Source organism: Prionailurus viverrinus, chromosome B1 (assembly GCF_022837055.1).
Source record: "Prionailurus viverrinus isolate Anna chromosome B1, UM_Priviv_1.0, whole genome shotgun sequence".
Classification (NCBI taxonomy): Eukaryota; Metazoa; Chordata; class Mammalia; order Carnivora; family Felidae; genus Prionailurus; species Prionailurus viverrinus.
In genome coordinates this window covers 53737506-53758051 of record NC_062564.1, presented here as the reverse complement: position 1 = coordinate 53758051, position 20546 = coordinate 53737506, and the positions used below count along the sequence as shown (strand labels likewise).

The following is a 20546-nucleotide window of genomic DNA, read 5'->3' as shown; positions in this document are numbered from 1 at the left end:
GAACCAGGAGATCATGACCTGAGCCAAAACCGAGTCATGTGCTTAACCAACTGGACCACCAAGGCATCCCAAAATGTATATTTTGAATAAAAATTGATGTAGCATCTTTTTTGGTGACATGGAATTTTTATCCAGAGAGATTGACTTGCCTTCATTTGATAGTGACAGACTGATGAATGGCTTATTTTCATACAATAATCTATTTTCCATAGTAAATCGATACTATTGAAAGAGATGTTTCTGAATTAGTTGCCCAAACAAATGAGACAGAGCTTTAACACCACATATGCACACAAATGTTTCATAGTAGCAGTTTTAAATCTGTGGTCATAATGGTTAGAATTCAGTTGGTTTGCAAAGCATTTTTATTAGTCATGTTCTGAATGTTTTTGAAATTTTAACTATCTGGAGTATTTAATATGCATTTTCCCTTTCTTCTGCCCTGAAGGAGAAATGTTAGAAGTGTAAATATTTTAAAAGTATGAATTTTTTAACACCTTATAGATTTTTTATTTGTGTCCTAGAAATATGATTTAATGTGAGAAAGATATTTATTTGCTAAGACATCAGAATTTTAAGGAAACTTCAAGAGCAGAAAAACATTTTTAGCATTCGATGTAATTGGCCAGAATTCAGGTACCAGCACCGATGTTTCTTCTCCTTGTTACCTTGGCCAAAGTCCTTGTTCTTACTTAGTTTTAGTTACTCATCTATAAAATAAACATTATAATTTGTTTTACACATTTTCTTTTGCCCTTTAATTCCTTCAGAAAAGTCTGACTTTTTTAGAGTTCCTTTTGGAAATTCCCTTGTTATTATCTGAGAAATTTGTAACTCTGTTACTGTTTGATTTTATCCACTTATAAAGCAACATTTTAATGTTTGAAGACATGTATATTTTGTTAACTTGTAAAATAACAGCTTCTTTTGAGATACAATTTCCATTTGTACCATAAAAATTCATCCTTTAAAAATGCCCATTTCAGTGGTTTTTAAGTATGTTCATATAACTATGCAGCCATAATCAGCGTCTGATTTTAGAATATTTTAATTATGAAAAAAAATCCATTAACAGTCATGTCCCATTTCCCCCTGTATCCAGCCCCTGGGAACTGCTAAATTACTTTCTGTCTCTATTGAATGCTCTATTCTGAACATTTCATATAAATAGAATCATACAATATGTGGGCTTGAGTGACTCATTAACATAATGTTTTTCAGATTTGTTGTCATACATTGATCTTGATTACTTAAATTAATTTGATGTCTAGCAACCATAAATGCTGACAGTTATATATATTTTTTAATTCTATAGACTATTTTTTAGAACGACTTTAGGTTCGTAGCAAAATTGAGCAGAAGAAAGAAAGACTTCTCGTATGCCCCCTGGCCCTACACATGCATGGCCTTCCCCATTATCAACATCTTCAGTTTGGTACATTTGTTACAATTGATGAGACTATATTTGGACATTATTATCACCCAAAGCCCATCGTTTACATTAAGATTCACCTTGGGTGTTCTACATTCTATGGTCTAGACAAATGCATAAGTGCATGTATCCACTATTACAGTATCTTACAGAATAGTTTTGCTGCCCTAAAAATATTCTGTGCTCTACCTATTCATCTCTATCCCTCCCTGACTAATCTATGACAACTGCTGATCTTTTTACTGTCTCCATAGTTTTGCCTTTTCTAGAATATCAAATAGTTAGAATCATGCAGTTTGTAGCCTTTTCAGATTGGCCTTTTTCACTTAGTAAAATACATTTAAGTTTCCTTCATGGCTTAGTAGCTCATTTCTTTTTAGCACTCAATAATATTCCATTGTCTAGATGTACTGCACATAGTTTATTTACTCCTTCACCTGCTATTTCAATTTCATTGATTTCTGCTCTAATTTTTATTATTACTTTTGTTTTGCTTACTTGGGATTTAATTTATTCTTCCTTCCTAAAGTGAAAGCTTAGATAACTAATTTTAGATATTGCTTCTTTTCTAATATATTCATCCAACGTTGTCATTTTCCTTGTAAGTACTACTTTTGCTGCAACCCACAAATTTTGATAAATTGCGTTTTTATTTTATTTAGTTCAAAATATTTAAATTGCTCTTGAGGTTTCTTTTCTGGCCTGTGTGCTATTTAAAAGTATACTGTTTAATCGCCATGGATTTTGGGATTTTCTAGCTATCTTTTTGTTATTGGTTTCTAGTTTAACTCCTTTGGGATATGGGAATAGACATTGCATAATTTCTATCATTTTAAATTTGTTAAGATGTGTTTTATGGTCCAGAATTTGTTCTATCTTGGGGATTGCTTCATGTGAATTTGAGAAGAATGCATATTCTGCTGATGTTTGATGAAGTAATCTATAGATGTACATTATATATCCAGTTGATTTATGATGGTGTTGAGTTCAGTTATGTCCTTACTGATTTTCTTCCTGCTGAATCTACCCATTTGTTTTGTTTTGTTTTGCTTTGTTTTGTTTTGAGAGAGAGAGAGAGAGCACGAGCTAGGAAGCAGGCAGAGGGAGAGAGAGAGAGATACAGAGAAACTCTTCAGCAGGCTCCATACTCAGTATGGAGCCCATGTGGGGCTGGATCCCATGACCCTGGGATCATGACCTGAGCCGAAATCAAGAGCCAGACACTCAACTTACTGAACCATCCAGGTGCCTCAAATCTATCTTGTTCTGATAAAGGTGTGTTGAAGTCTCCAATCCAATACTATTGAATTGAGTGGCAATAATGGAACAATGATAAATAGACCTTCAGTAAAGGTGGTGAGGTATCCTTGCTCAAGCAAGCATTCCATTGTTCTATGATTAGATCTCAGTCTTTTAGTGAGTCTGTGCCTCTGGACTGTGATCTTCACAAGTGCCTCCCCATTTTTTTCACTCCTTAGGCTGTGTAGGATAGCTAGAATGGGCTAGAGTTGGATATTTCTCTTCCCTTGGGTCATTTAGACTCTGATAAAACCACAGCAGTTTAAGCTATGCTTAAATAATTTCTCCTACGGCAGATACTATTAAGAACAGAATGCTGTGGTGTATTTCAAAATGGTTCTTTTCCCCTCCCCTACTGTAAGCAGAAAGGGATTTTTCTAATATTCACTGTGATAACCTGGTAGAGCTCCAGGAGATAAAACTCAGAAAAGCATGGGGCCCCTTTTGTGATTCTAGGTCCCCTGAAGTTTTTATCTCTCAGACTTACTAACACAGAGCCTTCAGCAGTTCATCATTTACAGTTCAGGATTCCCTTCCTTGTGATGATTTCTGCTCATGGGTTTCTGCTCTAGTAAGCTGTGATTCTTCATATTTGCCTATTGGTTTCTCCAAGTTGGGGGGCATTGGTTTGCTCTGTGACATCCCTTCTGCCTTACAGATCTAAGAAAAGCTATTAATTTTTCAGCTTTTTCAGCTTATTGCTTCTTGTTGAAATGAAGTGGCAACTTCTAAGCTTCTTCCCTGCTGGACCAGAAACGTCAAGCTTCTTATAGTTTCATTTGAAAGGCCTAACATGACCTTAGATTTGGGGGTTTTTCACAGCTTTGGGGGTTTCTTGGCCTTTTAAACTACTGCATATTTTCATCTACAGAGAGGATCTCACTTGAGCCTAAACTGTATTCATTTTAATACAGGCATATTTAAGGCATTTAAGAAATGTGTACTTAAATGTACACGTATAAGTGAATACGAAGAAAAAAGTAAATAAAAGTAGAGTCAAGTCATATAAATTAAATGATAAATTAGCTTCGTTTCAGTTCCCTAATATACTTAGCTCTCTCTTGCCTAAAGAAAATAAATTTGCTCTGGCCTCTAAATGGAATATTAAATGCTCTGCATGGTTAGCTTTTCTTTTCAGGTTAAATAATCCCCAGAAGGTTTCCCCTGACATATTTAAAGCAGCCACATACCTGTTATTTTCTGTCACATCACCCATTTTCTTTTACTTAATAGGTAACGATTATTTATGGACATACTTACTTATGTTCTATCTTTCCTTTCCTAAGACAAGGTCCAAGAGGTAAATACCCCTTTGACTTCTCTGTGTCTTAAGACACAAATACAAAACAGTTAAAAATACAGGAAGAAAAACTGTCACCGAGATGTCATGTTGCTACCAGGGCTGTCCACAGGCAGAGAAAGCTCCAGGGTACCTGGCAGCCAAGGGAAAACTGAAGCGCCAACCACCAAGCCTTACTTATCTAAACGCAAAGGGTAATTGTCTGAATCCTCCACCTTCTAAATCTATTATATCCAAAAGGATGTTAGCAAACATCTTGCTTTGCCTATCAAAGCTACAAAACCCATCAGCATTAAACTCCAGCCTAAACCTGATAATATCACAAGATCGCAGAAGCCAAAGTTGGAGCCACCAAAACTTCTGGGCAAAAGGCTGACTTCAGGCTGTGTTTCTTCTACCTCAAACTGTTAGCCTTCTAGCACTAGTCAACAACAGCATGAAGCTGGATCATCCACTACTGGAGAACTCTCTAGAAAAACCATGGGATCACTTAATGTACAAGAAAAGAAAACTGCAAAGCAGCAGGTAGCAGATGGAAGAAACGCTAAACGTGCAGACTCTGTGGACAATAACCATGTTGAAAATGAAACCTTGGATAGCTTTCTAAAAGAGATTAACAAAAAGAACTTGCCCCAAACCTTGCCATACTCTGAGAGGAAACCAAATTCTAAATTATGGACAATAAATAACTAAGCCAAAGACTAGCTCATAGTCAAACCAAGAGCATTTTGGCTCCTAAACAAGCCTTGGGCAAAAGTTCAGGGAATAGTGCTGTTTTGAAAGACAGAGCTAGTAAACAATTTGTTGGAGAAACACAAATTAAGATCCCACCCGTACAGTCACAGCAACTCTCTAGAGGAACAAATCTTGCAAGACCAGGGGAAAAACTCCCAAAGACAGTTTCCTCTCACTATGTTCAGACCCTTAGTAGGACTCGAGCATCAAAGAAACCAGTGGTCGAAGACATAAAGGATATAAAGATTAATAGAGATAAATATGAAAAACCAAATGAAGCTAAGTTATAGTCACACACTATTACTGCGAAGAAAGTAAAACAAACCAAACCCTGGACATGCCCCAGTGTGTTTCTGGGAGGCTATACCAGCAGACATCTAAACATCAAGCAAAATCAGAAATCCACTCAACCTTGTTTTAAACCTCAGACATCACGTGCACTGCAAAAGTCAAAAGCCATAAGCCAAAGTTCTAATTTGACAGTTGGCAGTTCCAATTCAGTCAGTCCAAGCACCCCTAACATAACGGCAAATGGAACCAGTGGGAATAAATGCAGCAGTGGCTATCAACAAAAAGCACAGACTTTGGACTCCAAGTTGAAAAAGATTCTTCCCCAGAACCATTTTCTCAATAAGACAGCTCCCAAAACTCAAGCTGGTAACAAAACCATAAATGAAAGAAGAGTCCCAAATGGGACCCAAATTCATCCAAATATTAGGAAGAAGATCACAGCAGAGGATCAAAGGAAACACCTGGATGAATGGCAGAAATCTAAGGGGAATGTCTATAAATGGCCTCCTATGGAAGTTGAAACAAAAAGAAAAATAGAGGAAATGAATATTTCATTCTGGAAGAGTATGGAAAAACATGAAGAAAAGAATGCACCACTTGCACTGTCCAAAAAAAATTTAACTACACTCCAACAGTGTCTGCAGCTCATTGAAGGGGTGTACGTTCTAATGAAATATTTATCATATTGCCTAGTTTTCCTAAGGCTGAAAATTTTCCTAAATTCTGAATCTGCAAAGCAAAGTTGTCGCCAAGTAAAAGCACCTTTGATGTTATTGAGCTGTAAGAAAAGGTCATTCGAAACGGGGCAACACGGATATAAGAGTTGCCAAGAAGTTGTTCTTCATAATTTGTAAGACCCAAACAGAATCACAGGACTTACCTCTAACTCTTTGTTTGCTGAAACAGATAGAACATCAGTAGAAGATCCAGGCGTAAGATGGAACCTGAAAAGTCTTGTCTTTCTCTAAAAGAGAGAGAAGAGTTTACAGCAACACCCCAAATAACCAAGACAGAAGAAGATCCTCATCTTGGTATCAAATTACAGATCACCTGGATCCCTAAAATAAGTGGAATGCCAGAAGTGCAAGGCTTGAAGCTCCTCACTGTTGTAAGGCGTTCAGCAAGGAGTGAGCACGATTAAGCACCCTGTGTCTCGCAATCCGGAAATGCTGCAGGAAGACAATTTAGTAGTAAGCTATTAGAAGTGGAAGAAACAGTGTTTTATATTCTGTAAAAATGAGGCTTCGTAACATTATGGTTGAAAATCCTTGAGTCTTAATGTCTTAATGCCTGTTTTAAAAAGGTGTTTCAGAGCCTCCAGGAAACGAGAAATATCTTTGTCCAGGTGACCGGGAAGAAACTGTCTAATGGACAAGCAGATTATAGGCTCTCAGGATTTAGTAATTCACTGGGCTTAGTCAAATTTAACATCCCCATAGCACTGTGTTTGGTTTATTTGTTTAAGATTATAATTTGCCACAGTTTTATAGCATACATAAATGCTAAACTGTTGAATATCAATTTACCCCACAAGTATGGTAAGACTTTTCACTCTATTGATCTACCTTATTCTCAACATAGTTCTTTTTTATAGCAGAAGGTTTGTGCCACAGTATGATAGACCTTCCTTCCAGCATCTGCCTTAGCAGAGAAGGTGAGTCCTTCCAGCCTGAAGGAATTGAGCTTAAAAGCTAGCCTCCCCGGGACACCTGGGGGGCTCAGTCAGTTAAATGTCTGACTTCCGCCTAGGTCATGATCTCACCAGTCCCAAGCCCTGCATCAGGCTCTGTGAGCCTGGAGCCTGTTTCAGATTCTGTGTCTCCCTCTCTCTCTTTGCTCCTTCCCAGCTCTCTCTCTCTCTCTCTCTCTCTCTCTCTCTCTCTCAAAAATAAATAAACATTAAAAACAATTACATAAATACATACGTTTTTTAAAAAGCTAGACTTCTCAACTAGATGCCATGTGACAGACCATCTGGTCAAATCCCCTCACTTTACAGAGTTGATGCTTAGCTATGCCTTTGCTCAGAGACTGCAAATGATTGCAAATGACTTTTATGTGCAACTTTGACTTCTGTCACAGTGTCTTTGTAGATAAGGGGCAATTCATGTCCTGTCTGTGCCCGGGTTCCTCTAATGAAACACAGTTCTGAATTGATGTAGTCATCTAGCTTTTTATATTCAAATCTAATTTTTCATGTGTTATTCAGAAATGTTTCAAAAAAAGGCCGAGGAGGAATCAAGAGGGGAGGGGAAGGGACACTTGCTTCTTCACTTCTATTCTTTGCTCTGCTACTTGACACCTGGCCTGAGAAGACAGTACAAACCCCAGAGACTATTCTAGGCTGCCTTTCCTTCCTCTGGGGCAACGGCTCTTAGAAAAATAAAATCAGAACCATTCTGTAAAGGTAATGTATAGAAAACTTAGCCAACGTATTTTGAGTTTTAAAATTTTAGCTTTCCTAATATTTAAGTATTGTCTAGAACAAAAGGATTAAATTTTTTTTCAAAAACAAAAGACAGTGAAAAATACAGAAAGTGAGAGATGATGAGAGAGAGACAGACAGCCAGAGAGACAGAGAAAAGGGAAATAGTTGTTTTTCTATAATGTGAGATCTTAAAAACTTGAGAACACAAGCCAGAGACGACATTTGTGCTGATTGATGGAGACACGATGGCAAACTTGGCAGCATCCCTGGCCTAGTCAGTGGGGTCCTCAACATCAGCAGTCAGTAATAATTGGTGTAGACCTGAGCACCAAGGTCAGCCCCCAGGGCAGATGTTTGAATCTGGCAACAGCAGATGGAGTTGTGTCTCTAGTGGGTACTGATAGCATAGCTGACATTTTAGGGGTAGCAATAACTGGGATATTCAGGGAGCAAAAGAAGAAAGGGAAAATGCTAAAAACCATGTAGTAGTCATGGAGACAACTAACTTCTTGGGGCATTGACACTTCCAGGAACCTCTGAAAATTATCTAAGAAGAAATTGAGGGAGAACGGATTTCCTGAAGAATAAATAGGAACAAGCAGTGCCAGAGAAATTTTACTTTGTGGACTTTTTATCTTCTCTTATTGTTAGACTAAAGAAGCCTAAGAAATGAAGGTTTCCTTTTGCAAGTAACTAATCTTATCTGCTCCTTTAGGAAAGAAATTAGGAGACAAAAAAAAAAAAAAACAAACCACCACCTAGATCTAAGGACTGTCTGTATACAAGAAAACAGTAATCTGAAGCAAGTACTTGTTTTCTTTTCTCTGTGTCTCCTCATATAAATTTGGAAAAAAAGAATATAAATATTTAGAATAGTTAATTGTTTACTCTGCACTTTGAGTTCAAAGCCAAGTTCTCCAGTAGTCAATGTAGGAAAAACTTGTGGAAAATCTTAGTCACCCACCTTTCCAAATGTTCATATCCCAATCATGCTACATAATTTTCCCCCAGTGAAAAGAATATACAAACACTTGATTGTCTTAACTTTTCTGCAGCATAAAGCAGTATAATAATACAAACTCAGCCTTGGCATTGCTCTTGTTGTCTTTTGTTCTAAACAATGGACTGTTGGTGGTTACTCATGTTCTATATACCAGTTTTCCATACTTGTGAGAAAGGAGTTTCAGCTTGGTCACAGACTCAAAAATAAATGCAGAGTAGGTTCATATTGGTCATTACTCTTGCCTTTTGGGTTTTTTCTTACTTTGCTTAAATACCTGTGGTGGGTAATGATACAAGGAGTTTTCATGTGTATGACTATAATTTGTAGCATACAGAAGATATTCCATCTCAAATGACTTTAATGTAGTTAGTATGATCTACCATTTCTCGCTATAGATAATGACTTCAACATTCTTTGAAGTTCATGCATTACCTTTAAGGCTTAGGATCCCACCATATTGAACCATATGTTTCATCCAAGTTCTCTACCCTGCATCTAGGTTGTGTTAAAATTGTGTATCTTCTTAGAACACTTAGAGGCTGGCAAACCCTTAAACCAATTTCAAATCAGATTATATTTTATCTTTATAAATGAACATTAAAAATAAAAGTTATTGTTAAACCTTGACACCTATCCAAGAGGAATTCAATTTAGAAGGAGTTATAGGGCATTTCTCAAATTAAAGATGAGATTTGAGGGTCAAAGCCAAAGACAAGGCCCTTTATTTTTCAGCCACTTTCTCTCTCCCAGTGTTGCTCTGGGTAATAATACAGGTGCATATTGCAGTTGTTATTGAATTTATGATATTATGTGTTTCTTATTCTTGTAAAACTGTCTGCAAGAATAGGTTTTTCTAGATCCAGAAAATAAGAAATTTACAAATCTATAAACCAGGACCTATAAAGTAATATTTCTTATTCAAACAGATCTCATAAATCATATATGTAATAAATACTTAAATATTTATTTTCTTTCCTCTCAGGTATACTCACATTATATAAATATATATATCTATATATTTATATAAATATAAATCTTTAAACTTTTTTCCTCAAAGCCTTTAGTATGATATTAATATATGAATGATATCAAATTCTAGAGAAAATATAGTAGCATAATATTATGAATGTGAGGACAAAGCAGTATAAATATGAAAAGAAATAAGTAAATGACTATTTATGTGTATTAGTACATCTTTTAGGACAATAGGTATAGTCTCAGTATAAATGTAAATAAATGATCATATAATATTTCAGAGCTGTTGTAGTCTGAGGATTGTGATGTATTGTCATTTACAGTAACAGCTGCTTCCTTAACAAACTGAAAGAAGTATTACGGTTTTTTTGTTTTGTTTTGTTTTCAATCAAAAGAAAGTGATGGATCTAAAGAGAAATATGAAACACAAACTGGAAAACATAATCTGTGTGCCTTGCTCCTGGAGTTGGATGTTGGGAAAACCAAATTTTCACAGTTAAGAGTACCATCTACTGGAGACGATTTGCCTCAAGTGGAGATTTCAACATATCCAAACCCCAAACTAGTCAGGACACTTCATGGCAGCTAGCCAGGGTCTCTTATCCCTTAATGGACCATTGCTGGTAAAAGTCTACCCTTCCCATAACCTGTGTTTGAGATAAATTTAGCCTAAAAATGTGCTGTACCTAAGCTACTCAGTAGGTTTTCTGCCTATTTGATAAACTTTTTACCTGAACCCCTTGATCTTAGCTCCCAGTGCTGTTTCTTGTGAAAGCAACTTGATCATAAACTTCAAATCATTTAAATTGCCTCAAACCGGGGCGCCTGGGTGGCTCAGTCGGTTGAGCGGAACTTCGGCCAGGTCATGACCTCGCAGTCCGTGAGTTCGAGCCTCGCATAGGACTCTGTGCTGACCGCTCAGAGCCTGGAGCCTGTTTCGGATTCTGTGTCTCCCTCTCTCTCTGACCCTCCCCTGTTCATGCTCTGTCTCTTTCTGTCTCAAAAATAAATAAACATTAAAAAAATTAAAAAAAAAATTGCCTCAAACCACTTAAAATGGAGCTCCAACCCATGCCTCCCTCTACAACAAACTTGACTATATACTTCCAGGTATTTACCCTACTCCCTGACCAAGTCTTTTTTCCAGAATTTTTTTTCATATTTTCAGAGAACATTTATCAACAAGAAAAAATATCCATGACAATTAGTAAAATAGAAACCATAAGTTACAAGAGTGTATGTTTGGACTGGATGTTTATATCCCCTATGCCTCAACCAAAATTCATATGCTGAAGTCCTAACCCACAGTGTGGTGGTTTTGGAGGTGGGGTTTCTAGGAGGCAATTAGGCTTAGATGAAGACAAGAGTACGGGCTCCCATGCAGGATTAGTGCCCTTATAAGAAGACAGAGACCAGAGCTCTGTTTCGGACACGTAAAGATACGGCAAGAAGGTGGCCATCTTACAAGCCAGGAAAAGGGTGCTCAACAGGAACTGAATATGCCAGAACCTTGATCTTGGACCTCCCAGCCTTTAGAATTGTGAGAAATAAGTGTCTGTTGTTTAGGTTACCTAGTCTATGGTATTTTGTTACAGCAGTCTAAGCTAATTTACATAGTATGAATAGTATGTTCTCATGTTCTCCCAGTGTTTTTTGTTTGTTTGTTTGCATGAATCTTCATGTGGGATGCCTAGATTAGAGTTGCCTTTGAATTCCGGGAGTCTAATCCACACTGCCCTGTATGACTGACTAAATTTTTTCTCCAAGATGTTTTTAAAAACTAAGAAATCTATACTTTTTAAGGCTTATTTCAAATACATATGAAATATATCTAACGTATAAAATTAGCTATTATAAAATTAGGACATTTACATCATGGTGGGAAGCATCATAATCTTAACATATACTGGATAAGCTATAAAAATAAGGGCAGTCATTAACTATGTGTGTACAATGTTCCAGGCACTGAGTTAAAATTTCACATACTGTATGTAATTCTGTCAATAACCCACAAGGGAGTCACCTATATTATTTCCATAATATAGAAGAGACAACTGCCACTTAGAGAAGTTAAAAGCAAGACAACAGATCCCAAAATGGAGTTGCTTAGGCTCTGTTCCACATCACAAACTGCTACTTAATTGCAGTTTTGGTTGTAATGGAATCTTAAATCAGTCAATCAAGAGTTGCCTGATCAGCGCTAGTTAGATAATCTGCCTGGTAGACACCTGCCGTCCTGTCCTCCAAGGAAAAGTAACCTTGTAATAAGCAGCCCACTTTTTTTGCCTAGTCTAACTTCCTTGCTCCTGCTCCCTTCTGCCTATAAAAGGTTTTCATTTTGTACAGATCCTTGGAGCTTCTTTCTCAGCTAGACTGCATGCTGCATGATTCGTGTATGTATCATTGAATAAAGTAAATAAGATCTTTGAAACTTACTCAGTTAAATTTTGCTTTTTTTAAGAGAGAGGCTATGTAACTTGTTTATGGTCAGACAGTAGAGAGCAGATCTGACTCAGCCCCATGCCTATCTGACTCCAAAGGCAATATTCTTACCTACGTCACACTGACTTCTGTGTATGGAATGTTAATTAAATCTTACCCACCTCTGAATGGTGGGGTGAGAAAGATGGCCTCATTTCTTGTTGCTTTGGACATGGTATATTCCCTTACCTCTGAGTGTATTTTAGGGTCATATAAGGTTTAATTTCCCTTTTTGTTTTACAATTATATTCAATGTTGATGACAGCCTATAACTTATTGGTCAGTCTGTAACTGGTGCTAATGAGTTTTAATTTCAGGTAGGTGTTTTGCTAGCCCTGCTAACCATTCAGACATACTTAATTGGTTTTAAGGGGCTCTCAGGATTAATTTGAGTCCATCACCAAAAATAGAAAAAAATAGCAAAAGCTAATGTTCTAGAGTATGATTGGTAGTTCACATGACTTCATGTATCAATTTTAATCTATTTTAAATAATAAACACTGGAATTGCAACAATATGTAGTAAGTTATTTATGTTTATCATCATATGGTTTTAAGATAAATAATAGTATCTCAATATTATATATTTATGACATGACATCATGAAATATTAATAATAAAATGGGAATATAAAGGTAGGAATATTGATTGTCATGATTTTGCAAACAAGTTTTCAAACTTAAAATCTGAAAGCTAATTGGTTAGGAGTTGAATGTACCATTTCACCTGCCAAGTTCCTTGAGAAAATTTCTTCACATTGGAAAAATGACTTAAAAGCCCAAATCTGCTTACTGTATTTTATTGATTTTTATTTTCTTTTATATAAAATTTTGCAATCCATAATTTGACTATAAGATTTAAGGAGCAAAGGCTGCCTGTTAAAGAGAATTCATGGTTTTAATCCATAGGTTACAACTAGGAGGAAACTATTCAGCCAGACACTATTATTCCCAGGTCTACTCTCAACCATGAGGCCTGGGAACCAGTTCTTGTCAATAAAATGTGAGTAAAAATGTACTAGGAGACAGTTACTCATGTTTCTCTTGCAAATCTGTGAGTCTTGTGGGTAGAGGCATTGACTACATTTTGTTTAAGGCTATATTTTCAAGGATGGTTGCACAGTAAACAACCCTGGAAAATAGAAATAGTTTCCCCTTCTGGAGAAAATGGCAGGCTTGCTTACAGCCTTGGAAGCTTACATAGGTTTATAGCCTATGTCCACCTGTGGAGCATAGGGCCATAGGTTCCACATACTTACTCTTTAGTACTGAAATAATAATAGGGGCGCCTGGGTGGCTCAGTTGGTTAAGCATCTGACTTCGGCTCAAGTCACGATCTCACGGTTAGTGAGTTTGAGCCCTGTGTCAGGTTCTGTACTGACAGCTCAGAGCCTGGAGCCTGCTTTGGATTCTGTGTCTCCCTCTCTCTCTGCCCCTGCCCTGCTCGTGCTCTCTCTTTCTCTCTCTCTTTCTCTCTCTCTCTCAAAAATATACATTAAAAGAATGTAAATAAAAAAATATTTTCTCTGAAGCAGAAGATACGTATAATTACTGCATATTACCAAAAATTCTAGTTCCATAAGCTCAGAGATTCTCTAATGTAAAGTAACCTACTGTGTGTTCAGATGTCTGGTTTTATTTGTATTGCCTTTTAGGGTCTGAGGCTTGGGAACTGGCAAAAATAAACACACTGATACTCTGGCTGCTCCTATTGGTGTAACTAATAAATTGTCTTTTGTCTCTGACTTCAGAGTCTTGTGTTTCCTGAAAGCATTCATGAAGTTGTGGTAAGTAGGTGTAGCAGAGGGAAAAGAAAAGAAAAGAAACAAAAAGAAAAAAAAGAAAAGAAAAGAAAGAAAAGAAAAGAAAATAAACAAAAAGAAAAGAGAAAAGAAAAGAAAAGAAAAGAAAAGAAAAGAAAAGAAAAGAAAAAAAGAAAGCAAAGCAAAACAAAACACTTACCTCTTTAGCTACCTGCCTATGTTCAATGGCTGGGGCTCTTGGATCAAAATGATAAAAGACAGATTAATAAGAGAAAAAAACAGATTTAATAATTTATGTGCACACCGGAGTTCACAAAGAAATATAACTCAAGGAGGCAGCCTGATTTGGTGACTTATACACCATCCCAAAGGGTGACAAAGTGTGGGGAAGAAGCTAGGAAAAAGGAAAAGAGGGTTGAAGTCTCTTGGGAAGGGAGTAAATTATGAAAGGTGACTAGGAACATATGGTAAACAAGGGTTGTTCACTAAGGTTTGTTGTGCAGAGTCTGGGCTAATAGGAATCTAGTCATCTCAGATAATTAAGTGTCCCCACGATAAGACTTGTTCTCCTCTTTCTGGTACAGGAGAAGACTCATTTACAAATTTAAATTTACTTTATAAATGTAAATTTCCTTTACAAAAAAAAAATATGCTCTGTTTTTAGAGCTTTTCCTGTGTCTGTTCTTCAATTGCCTTCAGCTCAAAATAAGCCTTATGTGAAAGTGGCATATTTTAGGGTTGCATATTCTGGTCCCCTTCACAGGTTAGCTGGCAAGCTAGGGTAAAATCTCAAACTCTTCACAGTTCTTGATGGTTTTGGCTATGAAGATGGGATGCTGACAGAGACACGGATTTTTGGAAGAGGGAGGGCAAAGGCCCTGCGTTCTAATATCAGTGATATGAGAAGACTACCTAGTGAGTGTTGTCACCCAAGTGTTGAAGGGGAGGGCCGGGGGTGGAGGCTGGCGGGAATAATGGTAGCAGTTGCCCGGCTTGTTAATGAAAGTTTAGAGCCTGGGGAGTGAGAAATATGTTTGAAACAGCCTGTATAAATGGTGCCTTGATCATTCTCAATCTTATCTGGGCAAGCAGAGGAAGACATATTATCAGGAAGATGGAGTGGACATCTCCACAGCCGCATCTGATAGGGAATGTAATTGTGGCTACTGAGCCAAAGAGTTTCTAAGCTGAAATAATGTTGGCAATGTCTACCTTGCTCTGCAATTTGGAGCTTTACATGTACTGAAAGCCATTAAAATTTATTTGGTTGAGCCATGAGTGACTGACAACAGAAATTGACAACAAATGTGCCTTGGTCACTAATGAGGAGCCACTCTTTCCCTCTTCACTCACAGGACTTCTTTTCTATTCCAGTTTCATCTGCTTTAAGGATAAAGATGACTAGTGGTAAAGCCAAGATCTTTCTGATCCCAAGAAGGACCAAAGGCCACATACACTTTGAGCTTTGGAATAGGGAGGGTTTCAAAACTTTATCACTGTATTGGATCAGGCACCCAAAGAGATAACCTACTCACTTCCATGGTGAGAGAGGTGCCCAAATACAGCTAATGCAGTTTGGCTAGGTTTATAGTAGGTGAGAGATGCTAATGTGACCTTGTAGGTAGGCCCTTTGGACCAATTCAATGTACTAGTTTGGTTGCGCCTACATCTAACATATAGCAGGAAGTGATATATTTATTATATGCTTCACTTCTCATCCCAGTAGTGGCAGCAGGCTGCTCCCAGGAGTTGGGATATAGGAGTCAGCCTTCTACTTTTAGGGTACTGCAATCTGCCGGAGACCAGCTCCAGCAACCAGGGGTTCCCGAAGGAACAATGGCGTCAGTGAAGATAAAACAAAACTAAAATAAAAAACTACAAAATAACAAACTAAAATAAAAAACTAAAACTAAAATAAAAATGGACACAGACAACAGCAGTGTGTTGAACTGGCCGATTTATTGCAGTAAACGTGGCATTATATATGCTAGTGATTTCCTTGTAACATACGTCATCTATGTTTTTCTAACATTACCCAATTCTAAAATTGTTCCTTTGTATAATCACCCAATAAGGAATAACATGATTGTTTTCTCATAACGTTCCCTCCTGCCCTTTCCTTATTGATTAATTTCTTTTATTGTTTTTATTATGTATCTATGTTTATCTATAATTTATAAAGTATTTGCTTTGCTGTTTTCACGAAAGGTCATTTATCTCTCAACACCTCAAGTGGAACAGTTACAGGGACATGACCTCTTAGTTGCTTCCTTGAACCATTCGTGGTTTTGAAGAACAAAAGTGTTCGCCTGGGTCCGAGGTGCCAGGAAGGGGGCCAAGAGGCCTTATACATTCTCAGAAGAAGCCCACACCTTATACATTCTCAGACAGACAATGCATCTAGGAACCAATGAACCATTCTGTACTTTAACCGACTAGGTTCAATCATCATCTGGAATGCCTCTGGGGGGCCAAGTGGGCCTAGGGGTCAGAGTGACCTGTGTCCATAGATACACTCCTTAGTTACCAGAGTGGGGCTTTTGGATCCTTATGTCTCTCCTTCATTGGCCGCCTTTGCTGGCAAATGCATGAAGCTATCCTTCCTGCAAGTAGAGGAGTCTCCATGGGGAATGGCAAGGGCTAAACGTAAGGCCGCACAATTTCTTGCGGAACCTTATTTTCTTCCCTAATGGTTCTTTTCCCAGGGGGCCTGTCAAGGGCAATTCCCCAACAGACAATACCCCAGGTAGTTTTAAGGCCAAATTACCTAAAAGCGGGAGTACAAGAAGCTTCACTGTCGGTGGTCTGCCTTGCAGTCACCAATCCGTCCACAGCCCAGGCCCTACCACTCAGGCTGAGATAGCTCGGCTTCCAGCAGCAATCCAACCAAACTTTTTGATTATAGTACCTAACAATTTTGATAATTGGAACCTGTTGTGGATTGAATCATATCCTCCAGAAAGATATGTTGAAGTTCTAACTACCAGTACTTGTGAATGTTACCTTGTTTGGAAATAGGGTCTTCATAGGTATAATCGAGTTAAGAAGAGATCATAGAGAATTAAGGTGGTCTTAGTCCAATGGCTGGTGTCCTTCGAAGAAGTACATTTGGGCACAGATGCATAGAGAGGAGACCACATGAAGACCCAAGACACACAGGGAAGAAGGCCCTATAATGGTGGAGGGTGAGACTGGAGTGACCTAGCAGAAAACCGAGGAATGCCAAGTCCTCCTGACAACCACCAGAAGGAAGGGAGAGGCATGGGAGGAACTTTCTTTAGAGACTTCAGGGGTACTAGAGCGCTGCCTACATCTTGACTTCAGACTTCTAGCCTCTAGAGCTGTGAGGCAATAAGTTTCTGTTGTTCTAAGCCACCTAGTTTGTGGTACTTTGTTATGACAGTCCTAGAATTCCTACATGTGGTTTTGGATTCATCACATCCCTGACATGACTATCAGGCACAGACCCTTTGACAAGCAGCTATTAGTTTGCTACTGGCCTTTTATCAAAACTGAATACCGGGGCATGTGAGTGGCTCAGTTGGTTAAGTGTCCAGCTATTGATTTCAGCTCAGGTCATGATCTCACAGTCATGGGATCAAGCCCTGCATTGGACTCTGGTTCTCTGTGCTGTGTAGAGCCTGCTTAGGATTCTTTCTCCCTCTCTGTCCCTCCCCCACTTGCAAATGTTCAACCACATACCTGATTTATGGAGTCATTGTGAATCTCCCATCTTATATTTTCATTTTAGGGTGGTTCAACTACAACTTGATCAAAAAGGTAGGAAGGACGTAACAAGCCTTACTTGTTAAATAGAAATGGCATGTTCTACAATATAGCCAGTCTTTTTTCATTGGAATCTGTTTTACATTTAAAAAGTGGCAGCTGTTCCTTTGGGGAAAACATAATATCCCATTCTGCAGCCTAAAGGAAATTGCTAGCTCAATGGGACCCACAATTTGCAGAGATTTCCCTAAATGCCTAATCCTGGATCACTAATGGTATCCGCTGGGTTACTAGACTATTCAACCTCAGCCCTAACTATGCAGAAACAAAAACACTGGTGGTCATTCCACTCAGTGGTAGAAATAAAGGCTCTTCTCACATCTCTGGCCAATACACTCTTTAGTAAATTTTTTACAACATATTTTTTTCTAAATCTTAAACTGTTGCAAATAGTCTATTTGGTATAACATTTTACACATTGCAAACTGGCAGATTAAAGACATCCTTCTTTGGGATTGTGAACTTTAGAAACAAACTGTAGTTGCTATTCAAACTCCTTTGTTCACCCATATAAATATTCATGATAAGGGCCTGTTTTCTGATAATACCAACTAGAATCAACAATGGGCTCACAGATAAGGTTTTTAGTGAACTGCTATCCAAAGAATCTGGTGTTACTGAACACTGGAATAACCTTTTCAAAAATTGACTCAAAATATTTTCTAACTCAACATCCTGTACCTTTTCCTCATCCACATACCTTAGAAAGGCAAATTCTCAATGAATGCAGCTATCTCCAGAAAGGCATTATGTCCTCTGGGGTGTTTCTTGGGCAATGATCAGGATGAAAATGATGGAGGTTGGTTAGACTTATTTTGAAAGTTTAGGAATATGCCTTGACCATTTCTGGGTATGATACTTCTCTCTTTCCCCTATCAATAACTCAGGTCTGGCCTGATTGGTGTACTCTTTTAGTAGCAGTCTACTGTTTGCTGAGTTCCCCTACAATGGCCCATGTGTGACCTTTTTGGTGATGTAATGGGTTTCACTAAGTTTTATAAAAATTTCCTTGTACTTCTTAAATATGAATTTTCTAGACAAAAGTGTTGTGTGTAGTAGGATATGATTGAGAGAAAATAAAATGTGGTTATAGCTAACTGGAAAGAGCTTGGGGGTTGTAGCAGACGTAGGGTGGCTTTCCAGGATTCCCACCTCTTGATGTATATGGTGGCAGAAAGCTTAGCAGAACTGTGTTCTGATGTCAGAAGAAAGCAGAACTGTAAGTGAGGAACTTGTTTGTTTAGCTAAACAGATTTCCAAGCAAAGTAATGAAAGTGACATCTCCGCTTATGCAGGAGAGAGAGAGAAATTGAGGATGAAATTGTTAAACAAAAAGGAATCAGAACTTGATGAATTTGAAAACTCTCACCATATTAAGAGGGCAAAAGATGCAAAAGTTCAGACATCACTTCTGAAATCTTGGCTTAGGGAGAAAAGCCAAGGATGCAGGCTGTATAAACTTTTGCTAAAGCTTCAGAAAAAAAAAAAAAAAAAAAAAAAACCCCACAAAGTTAGAGCACTGGTTCACACAAAGGGCCTTTTGAAGAGATTAAGGGTGTGCCTCATTGATCATCTTAATCAAACCACAGGGCCTCCAGGAGGCTTAAGGGCATTGACCCTTATCTATCACAGCAGGAAGCCAAGACAGATAAAGGATTAACTTGGAAAAATCTGTAGAGGTGAATTTTGTCAAATGGAGCTAACCTGCATTGAAATCAAAGGGAGACCTACAAAGTTTTGAGAAGTTTATTTCTAAAAACAACAACAACAAAAAAACAAACAACAAAAAAATTCCTCATTGAACTGAAAGTGTACAATAAAAGACAGTTGTCAGATCTCCAAAATTCTACTGGCAGGAAGCAGACTGATAAAATTATTCAGCTTCAGAAGTGTGCTACCTTCCATAAAAAAGGAGGGATCCAAAGAGTGGACCTGAATGACATGGAGGGTTATGCTCACATCCTGAAAACTAACCAAGAAATGCCAAACATTTGTCCACCTGCATTTCAGATCCGCTGTACCAGTGACCCCTTTGCACCCCCCCCACTAGCCCTCCTTTCTGCCTAAGACTGCTGAAGTGTATTCCACCCCCCAAATAATGCTCTTTGACATATGCTTTAGTTTGAGTTGATTATTTTGATAAACTGCAGACACAGGAGAAACTCTGAAAGCAGAGTAGAAGTTACCCTTTTATAAAGAGTAGCTATATTTACATGGGCAATTTACATTTAAAAAAGGGAACCTGAACCCAGATAATAACTCTCAGCAACTTTTATTTACCAAACATTTTCTCTAATCACTTTCCTTTGAATTGCCTCCCCTTCCCTCAACATTTTTCTTTTGTCTTTAGCTGAAGATGATATTCAAGGTGGTTGGTTGGACATTTCAGGGAGTTAGTCAATTTTCCTGGGTACCTCTCATGTATGCATGAGGTATACATATAATAAAACTTTTTCCCCCCTTCTTGTTAATCTATTACATGGGGTCTCATCAAAGGACTAAGACGGGAAGAAGAAAAATTATTTTAGCTTATAGTTATCAATAGTTCTTATGTTAGTCTCACTATTTTCTATTGGTGTTCTAGGTGTTGATGTTTTGTCTTTAGTTTTGCAGGTGCATACATGAAGAAGAAATGTACCCTAGAACTCCATTTAACACATTACAACCAGGAACCCCATCTGCATCAGAACCTTATTTAGATGATGAGATTTTGGATGTTGGGCTTGATGAATGAATGACACCCTTGAGAACCTTGGGAGGCAATGAATATATATTGTATGTAGTAGGGACATGAATTACTGGAAGACAAGAGTACAGACTATGGGGTACAGACCATAGGGTGGCTCTCTGTAATTCTTTCCTCCATGTGTACATTCCCTTGTGTAATCTGTTTCCACTGATTATGGGCATGACCTATGACAGTGAAGGTGATGTTACTCCCATGATTACTTTACAGCCTTATATGCCCAAGGTAACAGTATACCACTGCTGTGAGTACATTATGATATTTGTGTACTACTGGACCTGAGGAAGCAAGCTACCGTGTGGCAAGGAA

At 37.9% G+C, this 20546-nt stretch overlaps 1 pseudogene; it reads left to right on the top strand.

The window, feature by feature from the left end:
- LOC125164754 (cytoskeleton-associated protein 2-like) overlaps positions 1-20225 on the top strand; it is a 37053-nt pseudogene extending 16828 nt beyond the window's left edge.
- The last annotated feature ends 321 nt before the right edge of the window (positions 20226-20546 follow it).